At 53.2% G+C, this 17,207-nt stretch overlaps 1 protein-coding gene across 6 annotated transcripts in view; it reads left to right on the top strand.

Moving 5' to 3' along the window:
• LOC140396252 (voltage-dependent calcium channel subunit alpha-2/delta-4-like) overlaps nt 1-17,207 on the top strand; it is an 820,155-nt gene that overhangs the window by 514,275 nt on the left and 288,673 nt on the right. The window lies entirely within an intron of this gene.

Raw genomic sequence — 17,207 nt, 5'->3', positions numbered from 1 at the left:
TCGCCTGCTGATATCTAAAGATTTCTGCCTGTGGAAACCCAAACTTCTCTGACAGCTCCTCCAGGTTCGCGAACTGCCCCTCCAAAAACATGTCCCCTATATCATTCACCCCCTTTCCCACCCAACTCTGAAACCTGGCATCCAGTCTTGCCTTCTCAAGTATATGATTAGCACAAATCAGTACCTGCTTCAACATCGTACCTACTTTAAAATGCTGCTGAAATTGACGCCAGATTTTCAACCACCACCGGATTACCTGAATACTTCCCTGGAGAGCATGGCAGCGAGGCGGTCGTCACGCCTGTACCCGACTCCATCCTGATCCCCACACCAACCCAACACCTTCTCCGCGTTCGCCAGCCTATAGTCGTAGATCAAGCTCGGCAACGCCAAACCCCACGACTGCTGAACTCTTTGGAGGAATCCGAGAACTTTATCTGCCCAAATAAAGGACAAAATCAACCTCTCCACTCCTGCAAAAAAACGCCTTTGGAATAGGAACAGAAAACGTGGCAAAATGTTCATCTTCACGCACTGCACTCGGCCTGCCAAGGACAGAGAGAGGCTATCCCACCTCTGTGGGTCCGCCTAAACCCTACCCACCAGACTCGTAAAGTTAAGCCCAATCCAGCACTACCTGCATCCCAAATACCTAAAATGAGTGCCCGTCAAACAAATTGGCCATACCCCAAAATTGGCTCCCTTCTCCAGTGGGTTAACCGAAAAACACTCAGTCTCCCCTAGGTTTAACTTATACCCAGAGACTGCACGAAACTGCTTCAACAGCACCATTATGCTCCCCATTATATGGACGGGTTCGAAATGTACAGTAACAGATCATAGGCATACAGGGTACCCTATATTCCATTCCAACCCCGGCTCCCTCACTATCCCCCTCCATTCACCCAAATTCCTCAACACGATGACCAAGGTCTCTTTCGCCAATGCAAATAAGAGCGGGGACATCGGGCACCCCTGCCCAGTTCCCTTATACAGCTGAAAATACTTCAAACTCATATTATTCATGTAAAAACTAGCCTGTGGTTCCTTGTATAACATTCTCACCCACGACACACACTTGGGCCCAATCTTGAACTGTTCCAAAACCACAAACAAATACTTCCACTCTATCCTATCAAAGGCCTTTTCTGCATCCAGCACCATAATGACCTCCTGATACTCCCCTCCCCCGCCTCATGTGGGGATAGGATCAGATTCAATGGGCGCCACACATTAGAGGACAACACTCTTCCAATCTGAGCGCCAGCACCTTTGCCAGGATCTTTGCATCCAAAATTGACTGATACAACCCGCATTCCACCGGGTCCTTCTCCTTCATTTCCGGGAGCGCCCCCTGAGCCATTGAGTCCTCAAATGCCTCCACTAACAACGGTACCAGCTGGTTGGCAAACGTTTTATAAAATTCCACTGGGAACCCATCCAGCCCCAGCACCTTACCCGCTTGCATATTTCCGATTACCTTCTGAACTTCCTCTGCCCCCAGTGGCTCCTCTAACCCTTCCTGATCCTCCTCCTCCAATGTGGGACACTCCAACCCTCCAGAAACTCCCCCATGTCCAACTCATCCTCCGGTGGTTCTGACCTATATAGTCTCTCACAAAATGCCTCAAACGCCACATTCACCTTCTCAGGTGCAACCACCAGCCCACCTCCAGTGTCCCGCACCTGAGAAATCTCTCGGGAAGCTGCCTGCCATTTCAACTGACCAGCCAACAAGTGGCCGCAGCTGGCGTACCACCTTATCCATGGTCATCAGGTTAAACGGCGTCTGCAATACCCTCCAAATATTTACTGTCAACCTCATCCATCAGCTGTTGGTGTTCCTCCCAAGCCTCCCTATTTGCCTGCGCGTTCTATGCAATTCTTTCTCCTTGCACCACCACGTTCAATGCCTCCCATAACACCTACAACGAGACCTCCCTGTTTTTCTTAAACCCGACATGCTCATCAATTGCCCTTGTCTCCTCACACAAAACTCCATATCTGTTAACAGCCCAACATCTCAGCTCCAGGCCAGCCTTCGGGCCGGCCCCCTCTCCAGCACCAGACCTAGTAGGTGTATGGCATGATCTGAAACTACAACTGCCAAATATTCTGTTCTCCACACAATAAAAAAATCAATACCTGAATAGACCTTATGCACCGGCGAGAAGAAAGAGAACTCCTCGCCCCATGGATCTTGTTCAAGGACCAGCTACTGCGTGTCCTTCATAAGTATGTACCTGTCTGGCAGGGAGGAAGTGGTCGAGCAAGAGAACCGTGGTTTACTAAAGCAGTCGAAACACTTGTCAAGAGGAAGAAGGATGCTTATGTAAAGATGAAACATGAAGGTTCAGTTAGGGTGCTCGAGAGTTAAAAGTTAGCTGGGAAGGACCTAAAGAGAGAGCCAAGAAGAGCCAAGAGGGGACATGAGAAGTCTTTAGCAGGGAGGATCAAGGATAACCCTAAAGCTTTCTATAGGTATGACAGGAATAAACGAATGACTAGGGTAAGAGTAGGGCCAGTCAAGGACAGTAGCGGGAGGTTGTGCTTGGAGTCCGAGGAGATAGGAGAGGTGCAAAATGAATATTTTTCGTCAGTTTTCACACAGGAAAAAGACAATGTTGTCGAGGAGAATACTGAGATTCAGGTTACTAGACTAGAAGGGCTTGAGGTTCATAAGGAGGAGGTTTTAGCAATTCTGAAAAGTGTGAAAATAGATAAGTCCCCTGGGCCGGATGGGAATTATCCTAGGATTCTCTGGGAAGCTAGGGAGGAAATTGCTGAGCCTTTGGCTTTGATCTTTAAGTCATCTTTGTCTACAGGAATAGTGCCAGAAGACTGGAGGATAGCAAATGTTGTCCCCTTGTTCAAGAAGGGGAGTAGAGACAACCTCAGTAACTATAGACCAGTGAGCCTCACTTCTGTTGTGGGCAAAATCTTGGAAAGGTTTATAAGAGATAGGATGTATAATCATCTGGAAAGGAATAATTCGATTAGAGATAGTCAACACGGTTTTGTGAAGGGTAGGTCGTGTCTCACAAACCTTATTGAGTTCTTTGAGAAGGTGACCAAACAGGTGGATGAGGGTAAAGCAGTTGATGTGGTGTATATGGATTTCAGTAAAGCGTTTGATAAGGTTCCCCACCGTAGGCCTACTGCAGAAAATATGGAGGCATGGGATTCAGGGTCATTTAGCAGTTTGGATCAGAAATTGGCTAGCTGGAAGAAGACAAAGGGTGGTGGTTGATGGGAAATGTTCAGACTGGAGTCCAGTTACTAGTGGTGTATCACAAGGACCTGTTTTGGGGCCACTGCTGTTTGTCATTTTTATAAATGATCTGGAGGAGGGCGTAGAAGGATGGGTGAGTAAATTTGCAGATGACACTAAAGTCGGTGGAGTTGTGGACAGTGCAGAAGGATGTTACAAGTTACAGAGGGACATAGATAAGCTGCAGAGCTGGGCTGAGAGGTGGCAAATGGAGTTTAATGCAGAAAAGTGTGAGGTGATTCATTTTGGAAGGAATAACAGGAAGACAGAGTACTGGGCAAATGGTAAGATTCTTGGCAGTGTGGATGAGCAGAGAGATCTCGGTGTCCATGTACATAGATCCCTGAAAGTTGCCACCCAGGTTGAGAGGGTTGTTAAGAAGGCGTACGGTGTGTTAGCTTTTATTGGTAGAGGGATTGAGTTTCAGAGCCATGAGGTCATGTTGCAGCTATACAAAACTCTGGTGCGGCCGCAGTTGGAGTATTGCGTGCAATTCTGGTCGCCGCATTATAGGAAGCATTGGAAAGGGTGCAGAGGAGATTTACCAGAATGTTGCCTGGTATGGAGGGAAGTTCTTATGAGGACAGGCTGAGGGACTTGAGGCTGTTTTCGTTAGAGAGAAGAAGGTTAAGAGGTGACTTAATTGAGGCATACAAGATGATCAGAGGATTGGATAGGGTGGACAGTGAGAGCCTTTTTCCTCGGATGGTGATGTCTAGCATGAGGGGACATAGCTTTAAATTGAGGGGAGATAGATATAAGACAGATGTCAGAGGTAGGTTCTTTACTCAGAGAGTAGTAAGGGCGTGGAATGCCCTGCCTGCAACAGTAGTGGACTCGCCAACACTAAGGGCATTCAAATGGTCATTGGATAGACATATGGACGATACAGGAATAGTGTAGATGGGCTTTAGAGTGGTTTCACAGGTCGGCGCAACATCGAGGGCCAAAGGGCCTGTACTGCACTGTAATGTTCTATGTACTATGGATCTAGAAATCGCCACGGGTCTGCCCCACTCATCTTCCTCATAAACACCGCCAACACCTTCACCTCCATTTCCGCATCCCCTCCCCACCCCCGCCCCCACACCTCCCTCTGCCTCCCGATGTGTGTCCACATCCGGGATGGTCACCACCACCTTCTTCATAAAATCGACATTGTCCCAATTTGGAACATACACATTCACCAACGCTACAGACCTGCCCTTGAACACTCCCGAGACCAGAGTATATCGACACCCCCTGATCCACCACCACCTTCTACATCTGGAACTGGACTCTTTTATTGATCAGGATTGCCACCCGCTGGGCCCTACTGTCAAAGCCCAAATGAAACACCTGGCTCACCCAGTCCTGAGAAAACCGCACCTGGTTCTACATCCGCATGGCGTCTCCTGCGACAGCACCTCGACCCTCAAGTTCTTCAGATGAACAAAAACTCTTGCCCACTTTACCAGGACCCCGACCCCCACACATTCTATGCCACCAATTGAATCGGGGGTCTTTCACCATCACTCCACCCTACTTGGGTCAGCCATCACCACTACGGGGGATGCACCCATCCCTCCAACATTTCCCAACCAGCAGTCCCCGTCCAAGTTGCCACCTGGCCCCACCCACTGAATGGAGCCAAAGACAACCCCCAGTCACCCTCAAAAAAAACCACTTTCTCTCAAAACCGCTCTTACCTCTCCCATCCCCATCCCCCACCATTCACACGGACTAGATACGCTGAAACCTGCACAAACAGGATCAGCAGGCTGCAGCCCATTCCCCCACCTTGCTCCAGTTTACTCACGAATTGCAGTTTGCGAGTAGGGTAACCCCCCCACCCAAAAATCAACAATAAAACACTTGCCTCTCCACACCCCCCATCCTTCCAAACATCGTTATCCTCCACCCCTTTCCTTATGCCAATACCCACCCCTCATAACTGCAAAATAAAAAAGGGGGGAGAAGCAACCCAATCCATCTAACAGTCCCCAAAACAATTTACAATTTACGATTAACAATACAAAAATCCAAAGAAAATACAAGGTCCCAGATACAATAAAGAAACTACAACGCACATAGCCCTTGATGCACGATCAATTGTACAAAGACTCAGATTGGGTACAACTGTGGCTTTATTGCAGTAAGATGCGTGGTCTCCTACAGCAGCTGGTGAAATGGCAGCTGAATGGAGGACTCTTCCTCCTGGGCGGAGCCAGCAGGCAGGGGCTACCGGCGAACCTGTAGTACAGGTCCTACCTTCCATCCCCTAATACAGGTGTACAGTGGTTCACCACATTCACCCCCTGTTAAAAATGAGTCCGGTGGGGGTGGTGAAGTACTATATACAGTATTGCAAATTATGTACAGCGTTTTATTAAAAGGAAGTGAGAAAAAAAAAATGTCCGGTGCCAGTTAGAAGTTCAACCGGTCTGGTGCCTTGACGTTCCACTGGGAGCGAGGTAACGGTGGCGGCGATGTCGATGCTGGCAACGTCGGTGCCAGTCTGATGTTGGATGACTCCAGGAGCATGCCAAAATCCTCTTCACCCTCTTGCGTGAGCAGGGGAAGGAGGGATGGACCTGGTGGGGTTAATGTTGGAAGCGCCGGGGAAGGGGAGGATGGCGCCTGGATGGGGAAGTGTGTATGGGTGGAACCTGCTGGTGCCAGGTCCCTGAGGGAGACAGTATCTTGGCGGCTGTCGGGGTACGCCACATAGGCGTACTGGTGGTTCGCATGGAGCAAGTGTACCCTCTCCACCAACGGGTCCGCCTTGTGGAGTCGGACGTGCCTACGGAGCAGGACCGGTCCTGGAGCTGCGAGCCAAGTCGGCAGCGACACCCCGGATGTGGATTTCCTGGGGAAGGTAAAAAGACGTTCATGGGGTGTGTTATTCGTAACGGTGCACAGTAGTGACCGGATGGAGTGTAGTGCATCAGGGAGGACCTCCTGCCAGCGAGAGGCTGGGAGGTTCCTGGACGGTAGGGCCAGCTGGACGGCCCTCCAACCGTCCCGTTCTCCCTCTCTACCTGCCCATTTCCCCGGGGGTTGTAGCTGGTCGTTCTGCTGGAGGCGATACCCCTGCTAAGCAGGAACTGACGCAGCTCATCACTCATGAATGAGGATCCCCTGTCGCTGTGGATGTAGGCGGGGAAACTGAACAGAGCGAAGATTGTGTTGAGGGCCTTGATGACGGTGGCAGACGTCATATCGGGGCATGGGCTGACGAAGGGGAACCTGGAGTACTCATCGACCACACTGAGGATATACGTGTTTCGGTCGGTGGAGGGGAGGGCCCCTTTGAAATCCACACTGAGGCGTTCAAAGAGGCGGGAGGCCTTCACCAGGCACGCACGGTCCGGCCGGTTGAAGTGCGGCTTGCACTCCGCACAGGCCTGGCAGTCCCTGGTGACTGTCCGTACTTCCTCGACGGAGTAGGGCAGATTGCGAGCCTTGACAAGATGGTACAAACGTGTGACCTCCGGGTGACAAAGACTGTCATGCAGGGTCCGGAGTCGGTCTACCCGTGCGCTGGCACATGTACCTCGGGATAGGGCGTCTGGGGGCTCATTGAGCTTGCCGGGGCAATACATAATCTCGTACATCCTCGACGGAATAGGGCAGATTGCGAGCCTTGACAAGATGGTAAATGGAGTTTAATGTAGAGAAGTGTGAGGTGATTCACTTTGGAAGGAATAACAGGAATGCGGAATATTTGGCTAATGGTAAAGTTCTTGAAAGTGTGGATGAGCAGAGGGATCTAGGTGTCCATGTACATAGATCCCTGAAAGTTGCCAACCAGGTTGATAGGGTTGTGAAGAAGGCCTATGGAGTGTTGGCCTTTATTGGTAGAGGGATTGAGTTCCGGAGTCGGGAGGTCATGTTGCAGCTGTACAGAACTCTGGTACAGCCGCATTTGGAGTATTGCGTACAGTTCTGGTCACCGCATTATAGGAAGGACGTGGAGGCTTTGGAGCGGGTGCAGAGGAGATTTACCAGGATGTTGCCTGGTATGGAGGGAAAATCTTATGAGGAAAGGCTGATGGACTTGAGGTTGTTTTCGTTGGAGAGAAGAAGGTTAAGAGGAGACTTAATAGAGGCATACAAAATGATCAGGGGGTTGGATAGGGTGGACAGTGAGAGCCTTCTCCCGCGGATGGATATGGCTGGCACGAGGGGACATAACTTTAAACTGAGGGGTAATAGATATAGGACAGAGGTCAGAGGTAGGTTCTTTACGCAAAGAGTAGTGAGGCCGTGGAATGCCCTACCTGCTACAGTAGTGAACTCGCCAACATTGAGGGCATTTAAAAGTTTATTGGATAAACATATGGATGATAATGGCATAGTGTAGGTTAGATGGCTTTTGTTTCGGTGCAACACCGTGGGCCGAAGGGCCTGTACTGCGCTGTATTGTTCTATGTTCTATGTTCTATAATCGTGTGACCTCCGGGTGACAAAGGCTGTCGTGCAGGGTCCGGAGTCGGTCTACTTGTGCGCTGGCACATGTACCTCGGGATATGACGTCTGGGGGCTCGTTGAGTTTGCCGGGGCGATACAAGATCTCGTAATTATAGGTGGAGAGCTCGATTCTCCACCGCAAGATTTTATCATTTTTGATCTTGCCCCGCTGCGTGTTGTTGAACATGAAAGCTACCGACCGTTGGTCAGTGAGGAGAGTGAATCTCCTTCCGACCAGGTAATGCCTCCAATGCCGCACAGCTTCAACGATAGCTTGGGCCTTTTTCGACGGATGAGTGCCGAATTTCTGAGGCATGAAGGGTGCAGGAAAAGAATGCCACTGGTCTGCCTGCCTGGTTGGGGGTGGCGGCAAGGGCGACGTCTGATGCATCGCTTTCTATTTGGAAGGGCAGTGTCTCGTCTACTGCGTGCATCCCGGCCTTGGCTATGTCTGCTCTGACACAGGCAAAGGCCTGTTGTGCCTCGGCAGTAAGGGGAAACTAGGTGGACTGTATGAGTGGGCAGGTCTTGTCCGCGTAGTTTGGGACCCACTGAGCGTAGTACAAAAAGAACACCAGGCAGCGTTTGAGGGCTTTGGGGCAGTGGGGGAGGGGAAACTCCATGAGGGGCGCATGCGGTCGGGATCGGGCCCCAGAACTCCATTCTGGACCACCTAGCCGAGGATGGCTAGGCGGGTTGTGCTGAACACACACTTCTCCTTATTATAAGTAAGGTTGAGGAGAGTGGCGGTGCGGAGGAATTTAGCAACGTTGGCATCGTGGTCCTGCTGATCATGGCCGCAGATGGTGACGTTGTCTAGGTACGGAAATGTGGCCCACAAACCGTACCGGTCGACCATTCGGTCCATCTCCCTTTGGAAGACCGAGACCCCGTTAATGACTCCAAAGGAAACCCTAAGAAAGTGATAGAGACGACCGTCCGCCTCAAAGGCAGTCTATGGACGGCCTGATTTACGGATGGAGAGCTGGTGGCGGATTTTAGGTCAATCGTTGAGAAGACCCGGTACTGCGCAATCTGATTGACCATATCAGATATGCGTGGGAGGGGGTACGTGTCGAGCTGCGTGTACCGATTGATGGTCTGGCTGTAGTCCACGTCTATTCTGTGTTTCTTCCCAGAATTCACCACTATCACTTGAGCTCTCCAGGGGCTGTTGCTGGCCTCGATGATCCCCTCCCGAAGCAGCCGCTGGACTTCGGACATGATGAAGGTCTTGTCCTGGGAGCTGTACCGTCTGCTCCTGGTGGCAATGGATTTGCAATCCGAAGTAAGATTGGCAAAGAGGGAGGGGGGGTCGACCTTTAGGGTCGCGAGGCCGCACACAGGGAGGGGTGGTAGGGGCCCGCCAAATTTGAGGGTGAGGCTTTGGAGATTGCACTGGAAATCCAGGCCTAGTAATAGTGCAGCGCAGAGATTAGGAAGGACGTAGTGGCGGAAGCCGCTGAATTCTACGCCCTGGACCGTGAGAGTGACCGTGCAGAACCCCCGGATCGGGACGGAATGGGATCCGGAGGCCAGGGAGATCCTTTGATTGGCGGGGTGGACCGCGAGGAAGCAGCGCCTTACCGTGTCCGGGTGGATGAAGCTTTGGGTGCTCCCGGAGTCCAGCAGGCAAGAGGTCGCGTGGCCGTTGATTTTCGCCGTAGTCGAAGCGGTGGCCAGGTTGTGTGGACGAGACTGATCTAGCGTCATCGAGGTGAGCTGCGTTTGATCGTCACTGGTGGCAGTGTGGAATGTCGTTGGCGTCCATGCCCCGTGGGGAAGACAAGATGGCAGCGACTGAAGATCCTGCGGGGGACAAAATGGCGGCGCCCATGGGCCGCACGTTGCTGGAGCTGAACAAGATGACGGCACCCATGGGCCGCACGTGGACTGAGGGGGGAAGATGCCGGCGGCCACTGGCTGGTCGCACCCCCAGGGGGTGAAGATGGCGGCGCCCACTGGCTGCGCGTGGTCTGGGGGGGGGGGTGAAGATGGCGGCACCCATTGTGCGTGTGTCAGGGGGGAGGGGGTGATAGCGGCGACTGCGTCGGCCTGGCGCACCGTGGCGAAATGCCCCTTTTTGCTGCAAGCCTTGGAAATGGCAGTGCGAGCCGGGCAGCGTTAGCGAGGGTGCTTCTGCTGGCCGCAGAAGTAGCATCGGGGACCCCAGGTTCGCGGATTGGCATGTGGCGCAGGCGTATTGGCTTGGTAAGGCCACGGCTGGGGCGGCCGTTTGCGGGGTCCAGGAGGGAAAGGAGGGGTGGGCCGCGCGGCTGGAGGGGTAGGCCTGAACATTACGTGAGGCGACCGCCATGGAGAGCGCTAGTTTTTTTGTCTCCGCTAGGTTGAGCATGGCCCCTTCAAGCAGTCTTTGGCGGATGAGGTCCGACCCACTCCCTGTTACAAACGCATCGCGCATGAGGAGATTAGAATGTTCGGTGGCCGTAACGGCCTGACAGTCACAGCCCCGGACGAGTGGGATTAGGGCCCACCAGAAGTCTTCAATGGACTCACCAGGGAGTTGAGAGCGAGTGGTGAGTACGTGCCTGGCGAAGAGTGTGTTCGCTTTCTGCGAGTAGTTCTCTTTGAGGAGCGCCATGGCCTCCGCGTAGGTCGGGGCGTCCTAGATCAGCGGAAACACGCTTGAGCTGAACCTGGAGTACAGGATCTGTATCTTCTGAGCCTCTGTCGGTGGGGTGTTCGCTGAGTTTATGTAAGCCCCGAAGCAAGCTGGCCAGTGATTAAAGTCTTTTATGCCGTCGGTCGATTGCGGATCCAGCTGCAGGCGATCTGGTTTGATTTGGATGTCCATCTTGTAGAAATCTTACTGCAATAAATTGATGCACGATCAATTGTACAAAGACTCAGATTGGGTACAACTGTGGCTTTATTGCAGTAAGATGTGTGGCCTCCTACAGCAGCTGGCGAAATGGCAGCTGAATGGAGGACACGCATATTTATACTCCTCCTCCTGGGCGGAGCCAGCAGGCAGGAGCTACCGGCGAACTTGTAGTACAGGTCCTACCTTACATCCCCTAATACAGGTGTACAGTGGTTCACCACAGCCCTCCAACACCCCCCTTTTCACAACAAAGTCCCCTTCCACCATTCTCAGTTCAGTCAAAAACCCTCTGCCTTTGTGAATGCCTCTGCCTCCTCCGCTGTATCGAAGAACTGATTTCTCGAGATGTGCGTTACCCTCAACTTTGCCCGGTAGAACATTCCAAAACACTCTCCACTTTTGTAAAGTGCTGCCTTTGCCTTATTAAAGGCCGCCCACCTTCCTGCCAGCTCCACTGTGACTTGCTGGTATATCCTAATACCACTGCTTTTCCACCTCACCTCACAGTTCTGCTTAGCCCATCACAGCATCTTTGCCTTCATCTGGTAACTGTGGAAGCAAACTATAACAGCTCTTGGTGGCTCGTTAACCGAAAAAGTGGGATAAAAAGACCAAAACCTGAGTACTCTGGTGGGAGCTACCCACCGTGCGACCTCCTCCTACATGTCACCATGTGATGAATGGTTACTGTACCTTTAACACCATGTAGGTGATGCCCCTTTAAGACCGGGTTTGGAACCCTGGGGTCTCCGCCTCCGGCTCCGCCCACCAGGGAGCCGTATATAAGATGACGCTCTGTAGGCGGCACTCAGTGAGCACTCATCTCTGTAGCTGGCTAGTTCTCGGCTTATTAAAGCCTTCATTTACCATTCCACACTCTCGTGTCGTTATTGAGGGTACTACAATTTAATAAGCAGACTGTGTTAGGATGGACGGCGGTCTCAAGCCAGTAAGGCTCAACCTGGAAGCATGGACACCGGAGGCCAAAGAAATTTTTAAGTACTGGCTCCGCTGCTTCGAGGCCTACCTGGAATCCTCGGCAGCTCCCGTCGAAGGGCCTCGCAAGCTGCGCCTACTCCACGCCCGGGTGAGCCATAGAATCTCCACCATGATCGAGAAGGCGACCACTTACGACAAGGCGATCGAGATCCTGCGAAAGCGTTTTGTCAAACCCATAAATGAGGTAGATGCACGGCACCTGCTCTCTACCTGCCGGCAGCGCTCAGGGGAAACGCTGGACGAGTATGTGAAAAAGCTCACCGCGCTCGCCAGGAACTGCAACCATCAGGCTGTGAAGGGGGAAGTCCACATGAACCTGCACATCCAAGACGCCTTCGTGTCCGGCATCCGTTCGGCCTATATCAGGCAGCGCATCCTCGAAAATGGAGCTAAAGACCTTCAGGACACGGTGACGCTTGCCACCTCACTGGAAGTGGTCCGCCACAATCTAGGCACGTACCCCACGGACCCTGCTAGCCCCCCTCAGACTTCCCCAGACTCGGCCACACTACGGGCCTGCGCCGGCGACCCGCCGAGACCGGGGGCACACCGTGCTATTTTTGTGGGCAAGGCCAGCATCCACGTCAACGCTGCCCAGCCCGCTCCGCCGTCTGCAGCGACTGCGGAAAGAAGGGGCATTTCGCGAGGGTCTGCCTGGCCAGGCCCAAGGCCCAGAGACAAAAAGCTCACCAGGCCCGAAAATCGAGCTCACAGGCCCGCAGGCCCCGCAACGCAGCTGCGTACCGGCCGGATACGCCCCTTTCTGACGCATCATTGACCTCGTGTGAGTCATGGGGGTGGCCATCTTGGCGGCGGCCATCTTCTAAACCCGACCGCCGGCGGTGACCATTTTGTGAATCCGACTCGGCTGAGGACTCAGATTATCCGCAACTGGGAGCGATCACCCTCGACCAATCGCGGCCAAAGCACATGCGGAACTCCATGATGCAGGTCCAGATCAACGGGCTCGACACTCACTGCCTCTTCGACTCCGGGAGCACGGAGAGCCTTGTCCATTCAGAAACGGTAAGGCGCTGCTCCTTGCACACCTATCCCGCTTCCCAAACCATAGCCCTCGCCTCTGGGTCCCACTCGATCCAAATCAAGGGCTATTGTATTGCGAATCTCGCGATCCAGGGCGCCGAATATGCTAGTTTCAAGCTCTATATCCTCCCTCACCTCTGCGCCCCCCTGCTGCTCGGTCTGGATTTCCAATGCAGCCACCGAAGCCTGACCCTGAAGTTTGGTGGACCCTTGCACCCCCTCACAGCATTCAGCCTTGCAACACTGAAAGTTGCACCCCCCTCACTATTCACCTCACCCCCGACTGTAAGCCCGTTGCCACCAGGAGCCGACTGTACAGTGTCCAAGATTTGACTTTTATCAAGTCAGAGGTCCAGAGGGGGTCATCGAGCCTAGCAACAGCTGCTGGAGGGCACAAGTGGTGGTGGTACGGTCCGGGGAAAAGAAACGGATGGTCGTGGACTACAGCCAGACCATAAACCGCTTCACGCAGCTCAATACGCACCCCCTTCAGCGCATTGCAGAGATGGTCAATCGGATCGCTCAATACCGCGTATTCTCCACTGTCGACCTAAAATCCGCCTACCACCAGCTCCCTATCCGACCGAAAGACCACCTCTATACTGCTTTCGAAGCAGCCGGCTGGCTTTTCCACTTCCTCAGGGTCCCCTTCGCATCACAAATGGGGCCTCCGTCTTCCAGAGGGCAATGGACCAAATGGTGGACCAGTACGGCCTGCGGGCTACTTACCCATACTTGGACAATGTCACCATCTGCACGATGATCAGCAGGACCATAACGCTAACGTTGAAAAGTTCCTCCAGACCACCCGGGCCCTCAACCTGACCTACAACAAGGAAAAATACGTTTTCCACACAACCCGACTAGCCATCCTCGGCTACGTCTTGGAAAACGGGGTCCTAGGTCCCGACCCCGACCGCATGCGCCCCCTTAAGGAACTCCCCCTCCCCCGTAGCCTCAAGGCCCTCAAACGGTGCTTGGGGCTTTTCTATTACGCCCAGTGGGTCCCCAGATATGCGGACAAAGCCCGCCCACTCATAAAGACCACAACATTTCCTCTGACGACTGAGGCCTGGTTGGCCTTCAGTCGCATCAAGGTCAACATCATCAAGGCCGCTATGCACACGGTGGACAAAACCATCCCTTTCCAGGTAGAGAGCGATGCGTCAGACATCGCTCTGGCTGGTACCCTCAACCAGGCAGGCAGGCCAGTAGCATTCTTCTCCTGGACCCTTACCGCCTCCGGGATTCGACACTCCGCAGTGGAAAAGGAGGCACAAGCCATTGTGGAGGCTGTGCGGCACTGGAGGCACTACCTAGCTGGTAGGAGATGATGTGTTAGGCAGGTTGGTTCGATGTGGACTGCACTCGATGCAGGGAAGTTAGAAACAGACGTCTGACACAGGAGAAGATCCAACACTGTTTTATTCAACTAGATGAACTGCTGTACATATTTAGCTGTGGGTCTACACTATTCTGATCTGACTAGTGACCTTGTAGTAGCCTGACCAGACTTACTAGCTACCGCATGGTGTTTGTGCTTGCTAGCTCGTGGACTCTGACTGTCTCAGTAGCTGGGTCCCGAGAGAGCGGAAAACCTCGTGCCCTCTGGCTTTATAGTGGAAGTATCATGTCTGGTGATTGGCTGTGCTGTGTTGTATGCTTACTGGTCATCCTATGTGTCAATCACTGCCTGTCTGCACCTCATTGTATACATGAGTGGATATTATGACAGAAGGTTCATCTTCGTTACCGACCAATGGTCGGTAGCCTTCACGTTTGATAACGCACAACGGGGCAAAATTAAAAATGATAAAATCTTGAAGTGGAGGATCGAACTCTCCACCTACGTGGACAATATTAAGTATCGTCCAGGGGAGCTCAATGAGCCCCCAGATGCCCTGTCCCATGGCACATGTGCCAACGTGCAGGAGAATCGCCTGCGGGCTATCCCCGATGACCCCTGTCACCTGGGGGTTACCCGGCTCGCCCACTTTATCAAGTCCCGCAACCTACCTTACTCCACCAAGGAGGTCAAGGCCATGACCAGGGCTTGCCAGATCTGCGTGGAGTGCAAACCATACTTCTACCGGCCAGTCAAGGCTTGCCTTGAAAAGGCCTTGGGGCCCTTTGAGCAACTAAGCATGGACTTCAAAGGCCCCCTCCCTCCACCAACCGCAATATCTACTTCCTAACCGTCATCGATGAGTTCTCCCGCGTCCCATTCGCCGTTCCCTGTCCCGACATGACCTCGGCCACCGTGATAAAGGCACTGCACAGCATCTTCACCCTGTTTGGTTTCCCCGCTTATATCCACAGCGACCGGGGTACATCGTTCATGAGCGATGAGCAGCGTCAGTATCTGCTCAGCAAAGGCATCGCCTCGAGCAGAATGACCAGTTATAACCCGTGGGGAAACGGGCAGATGGAGAGGGAGAATGTGACAGTTTGGAAGGCTGTCCTTCTGGCCCTAAGGTCGAGATGTCTCCCAACCACCCGCTGGCAGGAGGCCCTACCCGATGCCCTCCATTCCATTAGGTCTCTCCTCTGCACGGTCACGAATGAAACCCCGCACAATCGCTTGTTTGACTTCCCCAGGATGTCCACCTCTGGGGTCTCACTTCCACCATGGTTGCCGACTCCGGGACCTGTTCTTCTCCGGAGGGACGCGAGGAGCCATAAGACGGACCCCTGGTCGAGAGGGTCCAACTGCTACATGCGAACCCCCGATATGCCTACGTCGCGCACCCCGACAGAAGGCAAGACACAGTTTCCCTCCGGGATCTGGCACCCGCTGGTTCCTCCACTGACACTCCCCTCTCGCGGTTTCCCTACAGGATCTGGCACCCGCTGGTTCCCCCACTGACGCCCCCCCTCATGGTTTCCCTACAGGATCTGGCACCCGCTGGTTCCCCCACTGATGCCTCCCCCTGGACCCCACACCGCCGGTGGACACCGACTGCGCCCCCCCCCCAGCGCCCCCCCCTCACACTCCCCACTGGCGCTGCTACCCCCCGCTATTCCCCCTTCCCCCCGACCCCCTACCCCGACCTGGACGAAGGCCCCGACCACCTAGCTCCCGGATGTACCCTCACCAAAGACGTCCGTATCCGCCGAACCACCGCCCGAGCTGAGAAGGTCGATGAGGACAATCAGGCCGCCAGAAAGAATAGACCTGTAATTCCACTTCACACCCGATGGACTCTGTGTTTTTTTTTTAAACAGGGGGTGAATGTGATGAATGGTTTCACCATGTAGGTGATGCCCCTTTAAGACCGGGTTTGGAACCCTGGGGGACTCTGACTCCGGCTCCGACCACCAGGGAGCCGTATACAAGGTGACGCCCTGTAGGTGGCACTCAGTGAGCACTCGTCTCTGTAGCTGGCTAGTTCTCTGCTTATTAAAGCCTTAATTTACCATTCCACACTCTTGTGTCGTTATTGAGGGTACTACACACCAAGGACGCGATTTAACGGAAACGTCCCTAAGTTTCATTTCAGGGGTGTTTCTCTCCGGCTCTGTCGGCAAGTTCCCCACCGCTATCTAACCACCCTTGTGGCAAGATCTACCGCCCGTGTGGGCGATGCAGCCGGTAGATGCCTTCCATGGGATTCCCAATGGCAGGTATGCCTCACGAGATCTAACCTGATTTTGCGAGGCATCGCAATCTGGATCTCACCCACAATGGGTGGGACCTAGTCTCACAAATCTAAGTGATTTTAAAAACCCACTTCACCGTGCTGACGCCGGATCTGACGGGCTACCGGCCTTCCCAGGGAGACCCCAGTCTGGCGCTGTTTGGTACTGATCCATACAAATGTGGACCAGGCAGAACGGCACCTCAGGAAGGTCCCCAGGCCTTCGAAAGCCCCTGGGTGGTCAGGGACAGGGCAAGGTGGCACCCTGGTTCTCCCACTGGCACTCAGGCACCTTGTCACTTGTCACTGCCAGGCCGGCACCTTGGCATTGCAACCTGGCGCTCCTAATCTGCCTAGGTGCCACTGCCAGGGGTCACAGCCTGAGGGGGGCCATTCCCATGAAAGGAGGGATGAGGGTAGTATGAAGGGTAGGGGGCTGAAGGGCAGGTATGAAGGGGCCTCCAGAAGGTTCGGGGAGGGGTGAAGGATGGGGTCTGGAATGGGGGGGTGGTGAGTGAGAGGGTGTGTGTGTGTGTGAGTCAGACTGGTGAGTGGCCTGTAATTTCCTCTGAGTTCTGAGTGGCAATCAGTGTTGGATTGTTGCTCCGTATACACTGACCTGCTCTAAATTTCTTCCGTGCCTGTCTTGCCCAACCTCCTGACTCAGGCCAGGTGTAATCGGGCCCGGTCTGTCGTCAGATTATAAATTGAGTGTTGTTTTATGAAATTCTAGTTTATTTTTGGATCGATGGGCCAAATGACCATCTTTACGTGTTAATAACTTACGATTAGGATAAAGTATCATTTATTGTGGACAAATTATTCAATCCTATTGGTATCAGTTAATAGGTATTGGATATTGTAGATTGGATGAGACCATAAGACATAGGAGCAGAATTAGGCCATTCGGCCCATCGAATCTGCTCCACTATTCAATCAATGCTGATTTGATTCTCAT

This window comes from Scyliorhinus torazame, chromosome 19, assembly GCF_047496885.1.
Source record: "Scyliorhinus torazame isolate Kashiwa2021f chromosome 19, sScyTor2.1, whole genome shotgun sequence".
Classification (NCBI taxonomy): Eukaryota; Metazoa; Chordata; class Chondrichthyes; order Carcharhiniformes; family Scyliorhinidae; genus Scyliorhinus; species Scyliorhinus torazame.
Note: the sequence above shows the minus strand (reverse complement) of the source record. Positions and strands in the feature narration are given on the sequence as shown.